We start from the raw sequence: 21,798 nt of genomic DNA, 5'->3' as shown, positions 1-21,798 counted from the left end.
TGGTAGAAAGAACAAGAGGTTTGAAGGGTCAAATCTCAGCTCTGCCACTCTGGGTGACCTTACACATGTCACTTAACCTCTCGAAGCATCTGTTTACTCACTTGTGAGCTGCCCCCCGCAACAACTGGGGGTGTGATTTCAGACAGACAAGTCTGGAAAGCACCGTAGCACAGCGCTGGGCACACAGGAGGTGCTGGGCAACTGGGCCCCTGTCCCCACGCCCCTCCCCCCGCCCGTGCCTCCCGGGGCCACGTGTCTGCTCTCCCTTCCCGCTCCCCAGCCAGGGCTAGCATCTGTGGACAGGCCCCGGATAGAGAATTACCCATTTTCCAGGGTCTGCTTCCCCCCAGACTGAGGAGAGGGATGTGGGTGAGGGATATTCGGGTGTGGGTGGAGGCCCAACCACAACCCTTTCCTAAATTCCCTTCTTTCATTTCACAAACCAAAAAAGGGAAACCTTTGGATTTGGGGAGGGGAGGAGGGGAAGAGAAAGACTATTTCCTTTCCTATCCCCAGAGAAGAGGAGCCAGGGGTCCCCAGATCCCGCTGGCCCAGCCTCCCTCCTTCATTCACTCCTTCCTCTCAGCTCTCCAGGCTTCCCCTCCAACCATGGCTCCCAAGGAACAGAAGTCAGGCAGTCCCGGAGGGGCTGACACACGGCGATCAGGACTGGGGTGCTTCAAAGAAGGGGAAACAGGGGCTTTCCTAAGCATTCTAGAAAGTCAATGAATCATAGGCAATGACACCCAAAGCTCAGCTCAACTTGGGTGGGGGGCAAGGGGACACAGAACGTGAGCCCTGGTTGAAAACAAAGACCTACCCCTTTGGACCCCCCACCCTACCAGTAGCTGGCAGGGCAGGGCAGGGCGGGACGGGGCAGATTTCAAACCAGAACAGTGGGCTGGAACTATTTATAAACTTTCCAGGAAAACACACACACACACACACACACACACACACACACACACACACACACACACACACACACACACACACACACACACACACACACACACACACACACACACACACACAGCCACCGTTCTCCCCTCCTCCAAGTTCTTCAGATCTTCAGCAAGGTTTGGGGAGCAGTGATGACCACTATTCCCTCTTTCCCTTTTCCAAAGGTTCCTCTGGCCAAGGCTTTGAGCCCTCTCGTCCCCCAAAAGCCCACAATCTGGCCACTCTGGTCCTCTGTTTACCTTTTGCTCACCAGGGTCCCAGCTGCAGGGGGCCAGCAAGGCCAGCCCCACTTGGAAAGAGATCAGCAGCCCAAGAGGGCCTGAGTAGGATCACCTGGACTCTGCTAGAACAGGTGCAGGGCACCTCTTCTCCACCAGACCCTTGGGACCCCAGGCCTGCCTCACTGGAACTAGGACTTGTTTGAAAACCTGCCCCAAACCTGTGCAGGCCTTGAGCACATCCTCAGACGGGGTTTGGGGAAGGCTCAAGTCCAGCATCTTCCTCGGGATGCTGCCACTGCCCAACTGCCTCCAGATGCAGCACTCAGCCCCAGAAGAGTGCGTCTGATGTCTCCTCACTCAGCGCCCTGCCTGGCCCAAGGTTCTGCCCCAGCTACACAGGGCCACCTGACCTGCACATGCCACCGGCTCAGCAGCAACTGAATACCAAGCAGAAAAGGCAACTGGAAAAGCCCAAGCCCGGGACAGAACAGGTTCTGGGGGGAGGAAATGCTAGTCTCTGAGGGCATGGTGGTGCCTCCAACTCCGCGTCCCCAGGGACTGCATCCCAGAGCTCCCTGGGAGCCGTGCTCAGGAACTCCGAGGCTCAGGGTGGCTGAGGGGCCACCCAGAACCCACTGGGTCTTCTTTCAGAGCAGAGAGTAGGTGAAAGGGCAGGGGGCAACCCAGGCCTCAAGGAGAGGGAGCAACCTACCGGGAAGGAAGAAAACAGGAAGAGGAAGAGATGAGCCTGCTGAAGCCACAGCCAGACCACAGGAGTGTGTGGACCAAACAAAGGCACCTCTGTCTGGGGGGGAACCAAAGGGGCACAGACAGAGGGGACCCCCCCAGCTTGGAAACCACCGTCCTTAGACCCAGCCTGGCACGGGGCTTTCCCCACCCTCACCTTGGCAACTGCCCCCTCACCACTTGTCTGCCCATCCGCCATGCAGGGAGCACAGAGCAAGGGTGTGGGTGTGCGTGTGCGTGTGCGTGCGTGTGTGCGTGTGTCTGCAATCCCCCCGCCCATCCCCTCAGCTCTGCCCAACAGCCGAGACTGCCAGATTCTGAATCCCACGACAGTCAGCAGGACAGGGTACTACCAGTCCCCTCCCAACACCCCTCCCTGGGGACCCAGACTGCAGGGAAGCTGGAAACGCGCCCCCCCGTCCTGCCTCAGGATATCCTTTTGGCTCTGACCCCAGACCAGGCCTTGAGTCAGACTGTACCCCGCCCCACATACCCCCCACCCAGCGACCCCCCCCCAGGAATTTCCTCCTCTACACCAGCCTACCAGTTGGGGGTTAGAACTAGGGGGAATCTCTTCTCCTCTCCATCCCTGGCTGAAGAGGGAAGCCCACGAGGGGGTGGGAAGAATGGGTCACAAAGTCTTACGGCCTTCCCCTTAAAGCACACGGCCCGCACGCCCAGAGAGAAGCTAGTACAGGCCATGTGCAGGGGTGAGGATGGTCTGCAGACCGCCATCTCCCCACCCCTGAAAACACACACACAACCTGCCCAGAGCCCCTTCCCCCTCCAGCCTGTACCCCAAGAAATCACAGAAACTCCCTGAGGAAGGCAGTTTCCATGAGAACACAAGATGGGAGAAGGTTCCAAAGGTAAACGGAGATAGGGAGCAGAGAGAGGTTCCTCGAACCTCTGTGATCCATCTTTAAGGCAGCACGACCCAGGCTGGAGGGGACAGCATGTGCACAATCAGTCGGACTCACAGCCAGCCACAGTCAAGCACAGCCAGACGCGGTCACACTCTCCCCAACATTCGGTCTAAGTAGGTGGCTATGACTCCCTCCCACAGACAGAAGTCTGGGGGGCCCTGGGGGATCTGGGGCATCAGAGACCACACACACTCAGCCTGAAATAGCCCCCAAGGCAGGCCCCTCAAGTCCCCCCCACAACTGTGGGTCTGGGGGGAGGAGCAGCTCCCTCCCAAGAACCAGGGTAGTGCCCAGGGCAGCCATCTCCATGGCAACCAACAACAAACATCCCAGGAACCACAGTGGGACAGGAAGTGACAGGCACGTGACAGGAAGCCATTTTTTTCAGTGGGGGGGGTTGATAATGATTGTTAGCAGCCCCTGGAGAATCAGCTGTCCCCTAAGCTTCCCCCACACGGAGCTGGAGGGGAGGGGGCCAGCCGGGAGGGAGGCCACCCCCTACCGCAGTGTGCAGTGTGCGAGGTGGGTTGCAGGGCTGACGTGCCCTCCCTCCCAGCCTGCCACTCACGGTTCTCCCCCTGGCTCCCCCTCCCCTCCACTTCCTGCCGTGACTAGAGATCAGAGAACTCCCCACCGCAGCTTCCCCTTCTCAAGTCTCGATTCCTGGGCTGGAGGTTTCACCGTGGGCCGAGGGACAGAAGGAAGGAGGGCTGGGGATCTGCGGTAGGACCCAGGGGACAGAGGCTCCGGGGGGAGGGGCCAGGAGGGAGCCACTCCTAGGTAGGTGTGTACACAGAAGCACACAGCGAGTGGGTCACAGTGACACACGGGCCGGGTGCAGTGACACGCAGAGACTGCCTGACCTCAAGCAGCTCTGGGGGGAGGGGAGCAGAGCCACTGGATCCAGCCCGTGTGCCCCACTCCAGCCCTGTCCTGAGCCTCCGGGTTCATCTCAGGCAGCTACTGGCGGCCAGACAGGCAAGATCCCAACTGTACCCAGCCCCCGCCGCCTCTCCCCTGCCTTTTGTGCTGAGGAATCCCCCCTCCCTGCTCCAAGGTGCCCGCCCAGACGAGGGCACCTTGGTGGAAGGTGGGGGGAATGGAACCTCCCTCCACCCCCCTCCCCTTCTCTGCAGATGTCCCAGACTATATTTAGCCCAAACCAGGCGGCCAGCCAGACCCAGACTCCTCACTGGTCGGGAGCTGAGCTCCCAGTTTTTATGCAATTAAAACATTAACAGAGAACCACCCCCATCCACAACCCCCATGCCCCCCAGCCCTCCCAGAGCAGCAGAGCTCAGTTAAGTTAAACAAGGCCAGCCCAGCTCTGCAGCCAGTGAAGGGGGGGGGGGGGGGTCACTGGGCAAACAGCAATAAACTCATTCCTTTGCCCATCTCTCTGGCCCTGCCCCCACAGGCAGGATTGGGATATCATCCATTAGATCAGGTTGACACTTGGGGAGCAGGCTTTCCTTATTCCGGCCGGCCGGAAGGGAAAAGCATATCCAGAGGGTTGGTGGGGGGGGTTGCCTGGTTGCAGAAATTCCACCTGTCATTTGTAGCCCCCTCCATGGCCGGCTCCAGTTACAGGGCTGGGGGCTGGCAACAGGTGCTGGCCAGGCTGGCAGCAGTCTAATCCCCCACCGGCTCCCCAGGGCTGACAGTGGTGCCTGGAGGTCCCAGCAGGGGCCAGGCAGGCAGGATGCTGGGTAGAAGAAGGAGGCATCACTGCCCGGCAGGTGGAGGTAGGGACAGACAGCTCAAGGCCCTTCTGTATGACCTGGCTCAGTGGGTCTGGAGAAGGCAGGGAAACCTGCGTTCTCCAGCACCTAGTTCATCTCCCCATGATGCCAGGCGGGCGGGCTAGAGTGTGGGAGGTCTGTCTGCCTGCTTTTCCTCCTCTCCAAATTCCAGGAACAGGCAAGGGAGGCTCCAGTTGCAGAAAGAGAAGGAGAGCAAGCAGGCGGTCCCAGCTGGGGGGGGGGGGGGGGGGGACTGGAGCGGAGGCATGATCCAGACGAGCAAGAGACACCCACACCCGAGCCAGACGGGGGACAGACACACCGACGCTGACACATTCTCACACTCTGGGCCTGGTCCCCGCACACCGCCCACCCTGCAGGGACACCCAGACACTCTCAGGCAATCCTGCCAATCCCCAGAACACTCCCTGGACACACACGGAGATCCAGGCACTCGCCCCCACCCTCCATCCCCCTACAAACCGTGTGGGCTCTAGACAGCAGCGAGCCTGGAGAGGGGAACAGAGGGAAGAAAGACAGCAGCAGCAGAGGGGATGCGCAGCCAAAGCCCTGGGAGCTGGGGTATCAGCTGCCACACTCATTTCCCAAAACCCAGTAAGTCAAGACAACCCTGGTCGTCTTGCCAGGGACCCTGCCAGCTTCCCACACTCCCAGAACCACTGCCACCAGAAAGGGGCGTGGGGCACTGGGAAAGTGGAGATTACCACGTTCATTCGTCACAGGGATAGGATTACCTTCCCCAAATGCCCACCACCCTACATCTCAGACACCACTCCTAAACAGACCTCCAGAAAGGCCCAAACACACCTACCCCTCAGCCCAGCCCAGGTCCGGCCCTGCCCTGCCGCAGCCCGTGCTGCCCAAAGGACAGGGAACTGGGCACTGAGGTTCTACACTTTGGAGCAGGCTCCACCCTCATGTCGCACAGTTCTGAGAACTACCCCACTAAAAAACCTAGAGTCTGAGCAAGAAGTGGGTTGGGGGGAAAGGTTCCAAAGAGCAGAGCCAGCTTCTAAGACCAAAGGATTTAGGGAAGGGGAGCTAATTAATTAAGGTCTGGGTCAATGCCCTGAAAACAGACTTGAAGGGCCACTCAGACGGTGTCCTCTCCCCCCACACCAGACGGGGGTGGCAGGAACCACGTCATGGCACATGTGGGTGACTGTGCCCAGCGGGGGAGGCACAGGGGTGATCAGGATGGGGCTGCCCACAGCTAGCTTCCTGCCAGGCTGCCACATGGTTGGGAGTAGGAGGTGGACCAGAGAAGTGTCCCAGAATGGTAGCAGGGGCATTTAGGGTCAAAGGATGGAGATTTAGGGGTTACAGAAGGAAATGGCCTTGATTAAGCCATTCTAAGCCCAGGGTCTTCTCAAAACTGCTACTTCATCTGCACTGCCCTCGCCAGTCCGGTGGGGAAATTCCTGCCTTGACCATTGCATGCATGTTCGCTCACACCCTCAAAGTCCAAAGCTAAGATCCTCAGTTCCCAAGGGCCTACTGCAGTCTGACCCTAGCGACCACTCCATCTCAGGACCAACATGGCCCAGACTCCCAAGCGAACTGACGTCCTAGCCCCTCCCAGTGCACTAAAATCTTTCATAGCCACAAACTCACTGACCCCCCTCCCCAACTTCCTCCAGCTCCAAATACTCTTTTTCTTGTTCTTCCCCCAGACTCATCTCCACCCCCCACGGGGGGAAGCCCCAGGGTGCCAAGCCACCTCCACTCCAATCTGGGGCTTCCCCGTCCCAGCCTCCCCATCAAGCACAAGGCCCTGGAGGAGAGTTTGGGGCTTGAGCCCACTTTTGTAGCAAGACCTGGCATCCTTACTGAATAACTTCCCTAGAACGACCCTGCCCTATGACCACTGCAGCCAGGGAAGGGGACAAGAGACATCCCTGAATCTCCCACCCAGGGAAGTGGAGGAGGGATGGTGGTCAGGAGCAAAAGTGAGGGGGAGTTAGCAGCAGAGGGTGGGGGAGTGGGGGAGTGTTCTCAGGAACAAGTCCCTCTAAGAACATATAAATACATACAAGTGCACATAGCCCGCAGACAGAAGGCAATCTGGTTAAAGAGGAGGGAGATGGCACCAGGTGAGTGTGGAGGGTGCCCCACCATGCCAGCACATGGGCATCCTATCCAAGAGAGAATGGACAGAGGCAGAGAAATCTCTCCCAAGGCTGCCGGGCTTTTCCTGTCTGATTTCCATAGGAGTTGGTCCCCATCCCCAGCCTAGCACACTGGTGGCCTGCCCCCCTTCCCACTGAGCAACCTGACAATAGGGCAGTGCCCAGAGAAGAGGGGGGGGCACAGCCAAGCTGATTTTTCCAGCGCCCCCCCTTCCACATACACATCTGGCTAGCAGCTTCCCCTCCTCGTGGGTGGCACCAGGTCCCAGACACCCTCAGCAGAGCAAAGACAACCAGTCCATTCCGCCCTCCCCTCATCCCCAAAAGCTTGCACAACCCCATGGTAGCACCAGACCCAGAGACCTGCCTCCCCTGACTGCACTGACTCCCGCACCCAATTCAGTCGGCTCCCCTCACTCCACGGGGGACACCAGCTGAGCGGGCCCCGCCCCCCAGCCGGCTGCTCCGGTGGGGGTGGGCCTCCGGGCTGATTCCCCCCAAACCACAGGGCAGCTCAGATAACAGGAGCGAAAGGAGGGGGCTAGTCCGTTGGGCATCCGATCTCTCCCCAAACGGGTTTGAAAGTCTTTTTGTTTTGTTTGTTTTTGAAGAGAAAAGCGAGAGGGAGTGGGAGTTCCCAGCGGCGGTTCTGCCACAGCTCGGGCGCCGGGGACACGCGCGGCAGACGGCCCCAGATGCCCCACGGCTGCGCGCGAACACTCGGGCGCAGACAGACACACAGACCGGGCTCCCCCACCCTGAGCTCGGCGGCAGCGGGGTAGGAAGCCCAGGAAACCCCAGGTTCCCGTCGGAACCCGCCCGGCACCGGGTCCCCCGCCCGCAGCTCCTATCAGGGGCAGGCCACAGGGCTCCGAAGCCCGCGGGAACAGGGGGCTCTCCAAAATCCCCGGGGCAGAGGTTACCTCACAGCGGGAGGAAGCAATCCGTCCAGGGCGCCCGCGGGCTCGGCGTCTGCCCTGACGACGGTGCTGCTAAGCGTCAGGGGTACGGGGTCCCGGGAGAGGAGCCGTCTGGGGGGCCGCGGCTCAGGGGCGCGGGGCGAAGGCAGCGGCCATGGCGAGTCACGTGCGGAGGCTGAAACTTTACCCGGAGCCCCAGACTGGGGGGGGGCGGGGGCGGAGGGTACGGAGCAGGAGGGGAGGCCCTCTCCCCCCCAGGCCCGCCTCCGCCCGCCCACTGACCTATCACCAGCCAGGGGCGGGCCCACAGGATCACGCCCACCCCCCCCCTCCGTAACAGGCCCAGGGAAGGGCGAGTCTTAAAGGAGACGTGCCTAGCAGAAGGCTGGACCGTGGGAATCTGGGAGAATTCCCTCCCTCTGCCCCAAAAGGAGAGATTCAGAGCAAGGAGAAGTTCTGCAGAAAGAACGGAAAGAGGGCTCCGTACAGAAAGTACAGCAGTGTGTGGTGTCGTAATCCCTTGCCCCCAACCACACACACCCACCCTCGCAGGGGCACGGATCACACACACACAACACACAGCACACACACGCCCCACACCTAAACCGGGAAGAGGGCATAATATGGAACTGAATACAGTGACTCTGGCCCCGGCTATCAAGACCCTGACTCCCATAGTTATAATCCTCCAGGGATCGATTGGAACTGAGAGCTGTGCGACCTTGAATAAGTCGCTTCCTTTCTGTGAATCTTAATTTTCTCATCTGCAAAAAAGGAAGTGCAAGAGTAGGTAGACCTCCCTCGAGTAATAACTGCTCTCCTCTTTCCCCAAACACTTCTCCAGCTGTCGCAGGAACTCGGTCCCAACCCAATCCCCAAGCATCTCCCCGCCAAGTACCCTTCCCCCGAAAGGGCAGTGGCCCTTGGAGCTTCCAAGAGGCTAGCAGGGGGCGCTCAGGAGCACCCCTCCATATCAGAGGACTCTGGCTCCAGCTTCTCTCTCTTCTGGCCCAGGCTGGAGGAGCCAAGAAAGTTCACGTTCTGGTTGGGGGGGGGGGGGGGCAGGATCTGAATCACTCTCCATCTGCAGAGACCCCAGTCCCCAACACAGCCACAGGCAGCCTCCCAGCTTGCCGCTCCGTTTGGAGGGATCACGTCCCCACCTCTAGCAGCCTACTGGGGGATGAAAGAATCACGAAGGGACAACTCCCCCTTCCACGGTCAGAGAAGTGGCCACAAGTGCCCCCACAGGACTTCCCACTGGAAGGGGAAGTGTCACACTCCCAGGCCTCCACCCCAGTGAGGAGACTCTCAGGCTGACCCGGCTGGCAGAGCTCTCAAAGCCACCGGCCTGACAGGGCCCCCACTGTACAGACTAGGAACCGGAGGTCGGAGATCCGGAGCGGACTCGGGGTTCTGTTCGCCATCGCACTGGCTGCATGGCTTGGGGGAGAACTGAGGTATCTGATTGCCTGCCTCCAGCTTTAGTCCCCCCAGCCTTGGTAAGGGAGGACACGCCGGGTCGACGGGACGCTCTGCTCTGAGGTCCGGCACCGGGGAAGGGTGCCCGGGCAGCGCTTCTCCAAGCCCCTGCCCGCCCTCCAGGCCCGGCTGTCTCTCGCTCCCGTCTGGATTTCCGTCCACCGGTGCGAACCGCCCGCCCAGCCCCTCCCGTCCTGTCCCGTCCAGATCCATCCGCAAACATGCGCTCAGCGGGCAGGAATGCGCCAATGGCTCCCAGATGTGGACGCCGACGCTTAACCCCTTCCCCCCCAGCGCCCCCCCCAAGCCTTCCAGCCTGAGCCTAACCAGCAGCAGGGGGCGTCACCGGGGGGGGGGGGGGAGACCAGCCTGGGAGGGGGCTCAGCGCCAGCCACCCCTAGCCCGCGCAGGCTCTTCCTGCCCCAGATTCTACCAGTATCCCTTCCAGCTAAGACTAGAGGGGAAGGACCATGAACACAAAAACGCAAGTATGCATAAACACAGGTACACTGCCTCCCGTGAAGGGCGGCCTTCACATATACCCACCAGCGCACAGAGTCACGTACACCCGTGCACACCGAGATTCAGAGGTGTAAACGCACACGCAGGACACCCATATATGCACACCCATGTGCACCTTCAGAGCACACATGTGTGCACCCCCACATGCACACGCAGGGCACACGTGTATCCACATTCTTGAGTAGAACCGAACAAGCTCATATAAGATGCATTTGTGCACCACCAAGGTCACGGGGCAGAGTGTGGGGCACACTCCTGAACAGACATAGCAATAGGCCCATGTGCAGATGAAGGAAGAAATTCATGCACCCACATATCCATTCCCCACAGGGGGCCATACACTCAGACACCCATAAGAATAAGCACACAGCCCACAGGCCTTTGGGGCACCTCCCCCTCCCACCCCCCCCCACCCCCCGCCACGGCTCAGGGCACCCAGTCCTGCCTGTCCAGTGTCTAGCCCTACCCAGGCTTGACTCCAGGAAACAGGAGAGGTCCCCAGGTGGGAGGCCAGGAGTCTTCAGTCTGCAGCAGCTGAACTCCCACAGCAGGGTCCCCACCCCCAACCTGCAGGGACCCTCACACAGAAGGGGGGAAAAGTGCAGGAGGCAGCAGGAGGCGAACAGACCGAGAACGCAGGCCCAGGGGCTCCTCACTCTCTAAGAAAGACACTCCTTCTTGGGGCCTGCCCTACCCCTCCCGCACACAGGGGGCAATGGGCTGGGGAAGGAGACCTAGCCACTGTTTTTCCCAAGACAGAGCTGCCTCTCCAAACTAGAGGAAACCCTAGAGAGCGCCCAGCAGCCAAAGGAGATACAAAATAGCCCTGAGACCGCCCCCCAGGAAGGCCCACACTTCCAGCACACTTCCAGCAAAACAAGGCCTCCCTCTCACAGCCTCTGAGGAACTCCTAAAGAAGAGCACCCCTGGTAGTGTGAGGAGAGGATGGAAAGCATGACCACCTGGATGCAGGTGGGGTGGGAGATGTCTGCTGGAACCTGCCCAGCCACTGACTCTTCTTTCCCTCCCTGGCTGCCCTCCAGCCCCCTCATCCCAAGGGGAGCTCCTCCCGCAAGCACACTCCTGCCCCACTCCATCTGATTAACACAGTCCTGAAGGGTCATCTGGGGCAGGGATCCTGCTGCCATTGTGCAGATGAGGAGACTGAGGTGCAGAAAGGAAATTGCCTTGCCCAAGGTCACCAGCTTGCCAGTGGCAGAGCTAAGATTCTGACCCACAGTCCTCTCCTCAACCGCCCCCACTCGGCTCCGAATCAAACATCTCCACACAGTACCCTGCTGCCTCCTGTGTCGTCCTTCACCCCCTCCAGAGAGCACATGGGACAAACACCATCCTTGTGCGAGCACTGCAGGGTTGTGGGCGGCACCAGGACATGCCAGAGACAGATCAGAGAAGACACCGGGGGCTACACACATGCCCCCCCCAACCCCACCCCAAGCATGGTGCCCACCTGCCCAGCAGGCATGGCCGGGTGACTCAGCTGCATCCGGGGGAGATGCCAGGGCAGTGACTCACCTACCGAGAAGAGCTGAGCCTGGCACCTTGCCAGCCCCAGGACAGAAGTGACTTAGTCACCAAGACTGTGATGCCCAGCAGGCACAGCCCAGGGATTGGGGACAGGGGCAGGCTGCATCCTCCATGGTTACACGCGCCCCCTGGCGAAGAACAGGTGTCCCAGGGCAAGCCGTGGCTGTGCCCGCCCCTGCCCTCCCCCCCATCACGGCCCACCCCCAGCTCACCAGGCCCTGTTCCAGTGCAGACAAGTTTTGTGAGACCCCTAGGCTGCCCTGCCCCCCTGCGGCCTGCCCCCTGCCCATCATTCACCACCCACTCTCCCACCAGCCCCACCTCCTCCCGCCACCCAAGTTGTACCCAGGCTGTGCGGCTCCTTTAACATGTCCTGGCAGCACCTCCTGCCCCCACAGCCCTTCTCCACCCCCAGCGCACACACATGCACACTCACACACATTTCTGCCAGCCCTGCTTCAGCCAGCAGCTGCTGAAGCTGTTGAACCGGAGGGGAATGGGGGGGGTGCGGGGATTAGGTTACCAGAGGCTGATGGGGTGGGCTGTCACCCAATCCCTCCCCAGCTAGTCCTCCCTGGGCACAGTCTCCCTCACCCCTCACCCACCTGCTTCCCCCCACCTCTGGCTGGCAGCCTACTGCCCTTTAAGCCCCTCCACCCCCACTCCACCCAAGCTAGAAAATAAATGTTCAAGAGTATTTGTCATGCTAAGGCAGCCCAGTCTAGGAGAGAAAGAGAGAATGAGAGGGACAGAGAGAGAGATGGACAGAAAGAGTCATTCCTGCACTCGGTGCCCCAGCCACAACCCACAACCACTAGGTGTGTAGATCTCCGTGTACGTGGAGCTGGAAAGGGACTGAGTAACTCGCCAAGTCCCGGGAGAGGTGGGGGGGGGCCCAAGGGGAGTCGACAGGCTGAACAACCTCAATCCATTTGTGCTATTGATTTCTCACACAGTGCAGCAGGCCTGATGGAGGGGGGGCATGATAAATCAGCCCCCCAGGGACAGAGACCGTGTGGAGGGGGGGAGGGGCTCCTGCACCGCAATCTGTGGCCCACTGCGCTGGGCTTGGTGGGGAGGGTGTGGGCAACAGAGGACTGGGAGACGCCCGAGTGGCAGGAGGTGGTGGGGGCATGTTGGGCCCAAGCCTACCTGGAACACCTCCTTCCAGCTGCATCTGCAGCTGATTGGAAGAAAGAAGGTGGGGGACAGAAGCACCACCTCCGGCTCCATAAGCAGGGCCCTGAACAACTCCAGGGGGCGCCACTCCCAGCATAGTCAGTGTGCAACATGGCGGCCCTGGCGATGAGGCCGAGGCAGGACACTAATTCTGAGGGACCATAATTCTCCACTGAACTTTCTCCTCCTGAAGTTCAACCAGCCGCCCCTGCCCCCAAGCCTCGGAGGAGGCTTCACTTCTGACTTCTGACTGGAAGCCTGTGGTAGTTTACCCACTCTTCGGCCTGCTCCCCTCCTTCGTTGGGGGCACTGGCAAACAACCAGAAGGGCCCAGGCAGGGCAGGATGGGGGCTCTGGAGAGCCTGCAAAACTACATCCTAGTGCTTGGTCTGTCCTCAACTCACCCCAGGACTGTGGACAAATCCAGGCCCTCTCTGGGTCTCTAAGATGGAAGAAGACCGGATGCCCCTTCCCTAAGGTGTCTCCAAGCCCAGGCTCATCAGCCTGTGAGCCTGTTGAAAGATGCCCAGCGCCTCAATTCACACCAGTGGCCACAGGCCACTGAAACAAACCCCAACCCTTGACCTCCTTCCAGCCGGACACAGGCTCTCTCCACACGGTGGAGATTATAAACAAACCAAGCTGGGGTTTACCAGAGACCCTGCATAAACAGGCAGAGAGGGAAACAGACCAGTAGGGGAGGGAGGCATAACCAGGTGCCGTGAGGGACACCTACAGGAGAAAATCGGCGCAAGGGGTCTGGGCTGGGGCCCAGTGCAGCCCGAAGACTGGTTGAGTGTCCTAGGGCAAGAGACATCCCCCTCTCTAGGCCTGTTTGCCCCTCTGTAATGGGGAGGGACTGTCGAGGAGGTCTCTAAAGCCCCTTCCGGTTCTAAGTCTAGTAGGACAGAGAGCCCTGAGGGCTCCCCAGGATTCCTCCGCCTGGCCTGGCCCATCTACCTGGGTCAGGACCATCTCTGCAAGGCCCTGCCCCAGCCCAGCAAGCCTCTCTGCCTGGTCTGCTGCCCCTCTGGCTCTTCCTCACTCCTCCGCCTGCCTGCTCACCCTCACCTTGGCCAGTCCCTCTGCTGCCCCGTGCTTTTCTGCACGTCCCTCCTGCCAGGGGACAGACCAACTAAAAATAGTCCCTGCAGCCTTTCTCGCCCACAGCTGCCCAAAGAGCAGGAAATGAGGGGGGCAGGGAGGCCCGTGTCCTGCTCTCCCCCACAAACTCCCAGCTCCAAACCAAGTCCAGCACTCCAGCCTGGGGCTCCTGCCAACTTGGCCATCTCAGGGGCATCCCACACCCCTTCCCTAGGGGGAGGCCTGCCCATAAGTGCCTACAATCCTAGAGCTGTCCTTGCCCTCCGAGAGGAGGAGAGAGGAGGCAAGCAGTCTAGAGGGAAACCTTCCCAATTTCTGACAAATCAGTGCCAACCACATTGTGGGCACTGAGAGGGCAGGGCCTGGCTCCACTGACTGGTCTTTTGAGGGCAGAAGGAATTGGCATGGGGAAGTTTGTGCTGGTTTCCTTCATCCTGGCCCAGCTGGAGAGAAGACAAAATAGTGCCCCAGCCTCAATGAGGCTAATCCCCTGTTCCCCAAAATGTGTGGGTACAGACACAGGGGTTTCAATGGCCACCCCCAGATACCATGGGGAAAAAAAGCTAAAAAGAAGAGCAGAAGATCTTGTCTGTCCATATGTAGAGATGGAAGCCTGGAGGCGAGAACAGGCCATGCCTCCCAGGCAGGACGTGTGCTGCCCCCAAGCTGAGTCAGAGGCGAGGAGGGAGGAGCCGGGGCGCTGTGGTGCCAGGGGCTGTGGCGCCCCCACCTCTATCCCACCTGGGATTCTTGACGCCTCCCAGCCCAGGGAGAAGGCCCTCCCCCACAGAAGGAAGGAAACCAGCTTAGCGACTCTCTGGAGGCCTGCAGGGCAGCCCTGCACCAGGAGGCAGGCGGGAAACCCAGGAGTCCTGGCGCCCAGCCCAGACAGTGAGTGAGAGAAATACCTTGGAGGGGAGGAAACAGCCCACAGTGAAGCAGGCACACGGTGCCCCCAGCAGCTGCCAGATGTGACCCGTAAGGGGGGAACTGGCCAAAGGGGCTGGATGGGGAAAGTGAACCCATCTCCCAACAAGAAGAGAGAAGAAAGTGGGGCCATGGGGACGGGGGAGGGGGCAGGGCAAGCCTGGTTCTCACCTGCTGTCCTCTCCTCCAGGTCACAGTCAGAGATAGCGACATTAAGGCCACCAAAGATCAAAGAGGTCCTGGGGTTTCCCCCTCCCCTAATCTTCATTCCTTGCGTCCTCTGGCACCCCTTCCCTGGGGCCAAGCCAAACCTGGAGTCCGCGGGCCCAAGGTGGTGCCTGGGAGGCCTGGACAGTGCCAGGGGCAGCCCTCATACCGTCCTCCCACTGGCTTCCCTCCCGCCTGCTCTCAGCCGTCACACAGATCTCAGCTGTCCAATCCGATTAGGGCCCCTGCCCAGTGAGCCGGACAAGGAGGCCACTGGGCAGAAGGACGGGGGAGACAGGGCTCAGTGGGAGAAGGTGTGGAGCCCCAGAGGAAGAAAAGCCTGGTGGAGAGGTCTGTCCTCTGACCACAGGCTCTCTGGCGACAGCTACCACCGGCATTAGGGTAATTCCGCAGCCCTGGGGACAATGGCCTGCCTGGTTCTGCCATCCCACAGATGGGCAAGGATGGGGGGAAGGAAAGCCAAGGCAGAGAGACTGACCTAGATTTAGGAAGAGAATCCCGTCCTAGAACCCCTACTCCTCCCCCCCCCAGCATAACTACCATTTGCACTGGTCTGTCTGATACATTGTCTTATGGGGTCTTTATGGAGGTGTCCCTATCAGGCAAGTGGGGATTGCTACTGATAGCCATTTTTACAAATGAAGAAACTAAGTCTGCTGTCTTCCTGGTTGTTGGCCTCACTGAAATAAATTATTTTCCTGTCTCACCAAAACAACAATGAAGAAAGAAAGAAGGAAGGAAAGAAAGAAAAAGAAAAGAAAGAGAAAGAAAGAAAGAAAGAAAGAAAGAAAGAAAGAAAGAAAGAAAGAAAGAAAGAAAGAAAAAGAAAGAAAGAAAGAAAAGCGAAAAAGAAAAAGAAAAGAAAGACTGAGCCTTCAGTATAAATGCACATAACCACTCACACTCAGAATCTCTGCTTCCTGGGTCAAGAGCAGAATTAAGTCTGAAGTCGCTCCATTATCCACCCTTTCCTGCAAAACCAACCCTTAGGGGACCTGGGGAGTCATGGAGCGATGCAAAGCACACCCCACACCTCGACAGTTACCAGATGGGGACATGCCGCCCACTCCACCACACAGAGAGCTAGAGGGGTTCCCCAAAAGCATGACCAGTCTTTCCTATCACTCTCTTCCCCAGTTACGCTCAGAGGCAATACACACATTCACACAGTTACTCAGACAAGCCCTACTCCCCTCCTGCAAACCCACTAAACCAGAATGAGATGCCCTAGATCTTCAGAGAGCAGGCTTTTTCAGCCCCCAACTGGAAGGAAAAATCAGCCACTGTAAACAGTAGGTACTGTTCAGCCTTTTCCCAGAGAGCCTGCAGGAGGGCAGAAGCTTCAGGGACAACACCAGGAGTCTGAGGCTCTGAAAGCCAAGGAACCCAGGGAGCTGGCATGGCTGGGTGGCCTCCCAGATCTGGTCCACACCCCCTTCCCCAGCCATCTGGGCTGAGCCTGTTCTGGCCTGGGCCACACTCTGGGACCTCTCCCCTTCAATGCACACAGCCACCTTTATCCAAAGCTTATAGATCTTAAAACCACATGGTCCACACCACACACACACACACACACACACACGCGCGCGCGCGCGCGGGGGGGGGCGGGTCTTTGCAATAGGTGCTGAGGTCTTGGCAGGGATGGGGGCTCTAAGCTGAAAGAACTTTCCCTAGAGGAACAGGTCACCAAAAACCACTCACAACCTCCACTGCCCTCCGGCAAAGCCTTTAGCCACCCAAGTGTGAGAGGAGCCTGGAAAGGGGTATTAGGTCCCCTACAAGGTGAGTAGGGAGCTGGGGGGCTGCAGAAGTCCCAAGCTCTTGGGGCTGGGAGGCCGGGAGGAAGCCCGAGAGAAATCCCCCAGGGAGGCTCGGGTCCCTCTCCCGCTCGCTCCGCTTTCGGCCCGCACTGCCAATTCCACCCGCCGAGGGGAGGTGGGGGAAGGGGCATTAAGCAATACTGCAAGGGAGGGTGCAAGGGCGTGGGGCCTGGGCAGACCTTCCCCCCACTTTCCATTCTTAGCCTGAGATCCGGCAGTGCCTGGGGGGAGTGCAGGAAGGGCGCTGTGGGGCACGGGGGCTCGGAGCTCTCAGACACCCCACTGTTCCCAGGCCCCCACCTCCCAGGACCACAGTGAGCGGTGGGGGAGGAGGGATGGGGAAAGCCTGAACTGGCGAGAGGGAAACGACCAGATCAGCTGCGGGGAAGCCCGGCGGAAGGCGGCCGAGGGGGAATTGGGGAGGGGTGTGCGCGGTCCTACCTGCTCAGGTGCGTGCTGGCAGGGGGGCGATGGGGTTCCCAGGAGAACCGGGGAAGCCCTCTCAGCTCGATTCAGGATTTCCCCCAGCTTCTGGGTTAGGCTGCTGCAAGAGGCACGGGTTCCCGTTGGGTCCTAAAGCCCACTCTCCTAGGAGTAGGCTCTCCCCGCCCTCTTCCACCATCCCTGACTGGGTCAGCGGGTACAGAGCTGACTGATGGGGCAGAAGGAACTCACTGGGAGAAAGCCGGAGGTCTGAGTCATGGGCTGGGGACCGGAACAGTCCTCAGTCTCAAATACACAGCACAGAGATGACTTTAGCCGAGGATAGGATAATATTCGACCTGAGGAAAAGGACATTTCTTCCTGCCCGTCCCCAGCGGATGATTTGGGCTTTGGTGCTGAAGATGGGGCTTAAGATTTCCTTCCTTATCACTCCGGCTAAGCCACCTGGCCATTGAGAACTTGGGGATAGAGGCATTCGTTTTGGACAGATGCTCACTCCTATCCTCCCCCTCATAGACATAGCACAGTCTCCAGATCCCTCCTCACTATTCCTAAATACCTAGGAGGTCACTCAGGGGAGGAAGGCGGCGATCCCCCCCCCCCCCACCTCCAGCAAATAACATGGTAATAGGGCGGTGAGACATGGATGGCAGTTGGATACTTGTATAGTTTCATACCCTGGCGGGGGCCTGAGAGTGTCTCGGAAACGGGCAGACATGCACAAACAGATGAGAGTGTGAGCAGGTGGAGCTGGGGGACTTTGAGTTACACCCATCACCAGAAAGGGCAATTGTCAGTGGAAGAACGAGATGTAGAACCCAGGGCCCTAGTGCGGCTACCCAGTCCTGAATAGGATCCTGAAACTTTACCAGAATGAATACGGTAAAGAAAGAGAATGTTTTCCCAGGTACCATTTGGGATAAATACAGGGGGTGGAGGGGCCTCTTAGCGCAATTAGATCAACTTCAAGGTTACAGACCCAGTTTAGGATAGACGATCTTCTCAGCAGCTCAAAAGGAGGCACTGGGGTTTGGGTCTGGTGAGCCAGGGAAAGATGGATGGGAGGTCTGCAGAGGGCTGTAGTGAGAATATTTTGCAAGGAGAGTTGCACAGATCTCCAGCAGCAGAGCAGGGAAAGTGTCATGGGGTGAAGGGCCGGGAGAAGTCAGAGACTGATTTGAGGGCAGGAAGAAAGCATGGCCTAGAAGGGGAGAGGGCAGTGGTGTTGCATCTACCTCTTTCTAGAAGGGGAGAGGGCAGCCGTGTTGCATCTACCCCTTTCTCTGTCTTTCAGGAAGAACTGAGGAAAGGAGCCAGATAGAAGGATGGAGGCCCCAGGGTGGAGTCCATGGGGTGAGCTCAGGTCAAGCCTTTCTCCCTAACTTGCCTCAGTTCCCTCCCAGCTGTTAACCAGGGCTCTTGGTTCTTCCCAGGCAGTTAATGAGTGTTTACAAAAGAACTTGGAGAGCCTCAGATCTCAGCTGGGCCGCCACTACAGTTATAAAGCCCAATAAGGGCCGAGTGTTATTTGGAGAGGGGAGGAGTAGGGCAACAGGGAAACAGACTACTCTCTTACAAACTAAGGATAAAACCGAGCTCAGAGAGGAGCACAAGCCTCAGCTGCCACAGGATATCCTGGTGCCCAGGGATGGAGGTCACGCACCCCAGTACCTCCAACCACCACCAAAGGCTGGCCTCCAGCTAACTGCAGGCAGAACCCAGACTAGCAGCTGGTCTTCATTAACTCTAGCTTTTTTTTCACCCCCCACCGTGAACCCATGGCTTCTACAGGCCTAGGCTAGAGGGGGCTGCCCTAGCCCGACCTTGCAGCTGACTCGGGGGTGGGGGTGGGGGGCACCGCACCAAAGGCCAAGTCACCAGCTGAAAATAAAGTAGAAGCAAGATTCCCTTTCCCCATCGGGAGCAAGGAGAGAGGAAAGGAAGGAGTGTGGGGGTGAGAGGGTGGAGGTGGGGGAATTTAGGGCAAACAGCAGGCAGTGAAGTCAGCTGGATTGAGGCCCAGAAACCCCCACACCCTGGGGCCAAGTCTTACTCCAGCTTTGCTTTCAGCCTGAGTCTTGGCTAGGCCCCAAACTAGGGAAGGCCCTGGCTGCCCCTTTCCGCCTCCCTACCCCCACCCTTATTAAATACACATTTTATCTCTCAGCATCTTCATTATCTTAACTGAAGGAGACAAGCAGTGGATGGCGGCAGCGGAGCGTCGGGAGAGGGGGGCGGTGCGGGGAGCAGGCGCACCCTTGTTATAAAGTGCTGATCTAGCTCTTTCAGGCAGTGTGGGAAACAGAGGAGGGATCAAAGAGACGGAGGCTGATTCAGAACTCAATTAGAGCTTTTTTAAAAAGGAGCTGGCTCTCTCCTTTCGCCAGTCTTCAGACAGCCTCTACCCAGGCCCCTTGCACCCAATTAGCTTCTACTGCCAGTGCCTTGGGGCTGGGGTTGAAAATCAAGGGAGGCCAGAGGGCACACCTTCTCCCCCTACAGAATGCACTTCCGAGAAGAGGGAGACCTGTGCTGTTTGCAGCTTTACAAGAGAATGTATTAGAAGGCACCTTACATTTTCAGGAGGAACCCGAGATCACAACTTTCCTCAAGAGTTAAAAAGTGGGACACCAAAGGTGTGTTCCTCCCCGATCCCTTTCTGAGAGGTACAGCTTCTGGCCAATCTCTAGGGACACTAGGAACCTCCAGACAGGCCCCCATCTTCCCAGCCCAGAGGTAGGACTAGGACTCTGTCCCCAAACCCAAGGCTGCCTGGGAGCAACACGGAAGTTGCCTCAAGCAAAATGCCACTACATCAGAAGGAGCGATGGGTACGCATCTGTGAGGCCAATAAACGCTCCAAAATGTGTCAAGACACATCTTGTAGGATGGAGCACCCTTCCTTTACAGGGGCCCACTCCACCTCCGTGCGGAAACACCAGCAACGTGTACCTCCCGAAGAGAACTGGCCTGGAGATGGAGGGGAAAGCAGCACCTTCCTCGGTTCATTTGTCCGTTCATTCAACAATCGTTTACTGAATACCTACCAGGTACCGGACACTGTCCTAAGTGCTGGGGACAGACACAAATGTAAGTAACATCTCAAACTTGGCTCTTTCTTTCAGTCTCCGTCGGTAGTCAAGGCAACACCTCTCAATAGATATTTTTGAAAATCCCCAAGATATATCTCCTCCATCCTCCCTTCCAGGTCTCATTGGTAGATTTTTTTTTTTTAAGATTTTATTTATTTGACAGAGAGACACAGGGAGAGGGAACACAAGCAGGGGGAGTGGGAGAGGGAGAAGCAGGCTTCCCACGGAGCAGGGAGCCCGATGCAGGGCTCGATCCCGGCACCCTGGGATCATGACCTGAGCCGAAGGCAGACGCCAAACGACTGAGCCACCCAGGCGCCCCTCATTGGTAGATCTTAAAAGGCACTTAATAAAGGCAGGGAGCAATGGAATGGGTGGGGTGGGGGGTGGCAAACAGAGCTCTGCCAACATTTTTGATCTCTGGGAAGCCTGGACCTCACACACTCTTCCCAGTTAGTTATCTAGCCACAGGCAAGTCTTCACTGAGCCAGAAATGTCAGTGGCAGCTCTGGGGTTGAAATTCACACCAAAATTTTATTGGTCTATGTTCTTTCCATGGCAGTACCAACATTCTATGGAAGCTTCATCTGCTTCTTTGAAGAAAAATAGATCAGGATATAGACACACACCCTACCACCTTCAAGAGGAAGAATGTGGGTCAGCATCTTCGCCTCTACTCCATGTGAAACAGGCTACGATCCTGGCAGAAACTAGTAACCACAAGCCCAGCCCATCCCTCTAAAAATCCCACTACCTTCCCATAGCTCTGAGCTTCAGTGAGAAAAGCCAGCAAGAAAAGGACTTTTCTTCCTCTTCTCAGTCTGCTCCCTGGGTATCTGAATTACACTTAAGACTTCACTGACAAACATACATCAGCTTTTGCTCCCACAAGGGCAGCGGAAGCCAAGCAGGGACTCTAAGTCTGCTTCACGCATCACTGACAGAACCAACCCTGCTCCAATTGCTGAAGTCTTAAGAGCAGAAATGACCTAGAAATTGACAGTGGGGGAGAACTGAAGGAAAGGGAACTAACAACCCAGTACAGAGAAAACCCTATTTCCAAATACCAGGGGAAAGGGGGAGAAAAGAGGTAGAGGGGAAAGAAATTTGGCCCTTTTGAATCTGCAAATGCGATCTTGGCTCCGAGCCACGGAGGATACATAGCAGCCCCACTGCGAGTTAAGCCATGTTCCTGACTCAAGCCCTACAGTTAAGAGGAAGGCGCCAAGCCTCAAACACAATGAGGTGGGGAGGCCGCTCCTTTCTGGGCAGGATCCTACTGTGGACACAGAAGAGACAGCAGCTGCCCACAGTGGAAACAAACTGTAAAGCAGTCACGTCTCTTAAGGCTGCAGCATCCAATAAAATGTAATTTAAATCAAGCCCCGCATCTGTTCTCAATCCCATTCAGTCTCTGCTTTCCATCAGCCTTCGGACAGTCTTTGCAATTATGCTTGTTAACCCTTGTAGCCCCAGACACTCTCGGGCTCCTAGGTATGGAACTGTGTTTTCCACTCACAAGTGACCCTCAGAGGGAGTGAGTGCTCTAGTCAAGGTGAGAGGGCAAGAATGACATTCAGACTCAGACTCCTCTGCAGACTGCTCTGCCACACCCACTGGCGGGTGGTGTTCATTTCAGAGGGCTCTCTCTCTGTGTGTGTCCTTCTAGGCCATACCATCTGCTGCGGCCCAGATCACATTGCAAGGATACAGTGGGCAGCATGAATGAAACAGCGGCCGACAGATCATTTGTACAATATCAAGTTCCTAAACTCAAGTCATG

The 21,798-nt window shown here is 57.9% G+C and overlaps 1 protein-coding gene across 3 annotated transcripts in view; it reads right to left on the bottom strand.

The window, feature by feature from the left end:
• The window catches only part of RARA (retinoic acid receptor alpha), a 44,755-nt gene extending 27,688 nt beyond the window's left edge, over nt 1-17,067 (bottom strand). The window contains exon 1 of one of the 3 annotated variants that reach the window (XM_027625534.2): nt 16,921-17,067. The gene's annotated coding sequence lies outside the window, so the exon portion shown is untranslated. Of the gene's footprint in view, nt 1-7,672; nt 7,876-14,602; nt 14,763-16,920 lie in introns of those variants that run through there. The other 2 variants (XM_027625535.2, XM_027625533.2) reach the window with 2 other exon arrangements.
• Nucleotides 17,068-21,798: the final 4,731 nt, after the last annotated feature.

Source organism: Zalophus californianus, chromosome 16 (genome assembly GCF_009762305.2).
Source record: "Zalophus californianus isolate mZalCal1 chromosome 16, mZalCal1.pri.v2, whole genome shotgun sequence".
Lineage (NCBI taxonomy): Eukaryota > Metazoa > Chordata > Mammalia > Carnivora > Otariidae > Zalophus > Zalophus californianus.
This window is presented reverse-complemented; position numbering and strand designations above follow the sequence as displayed.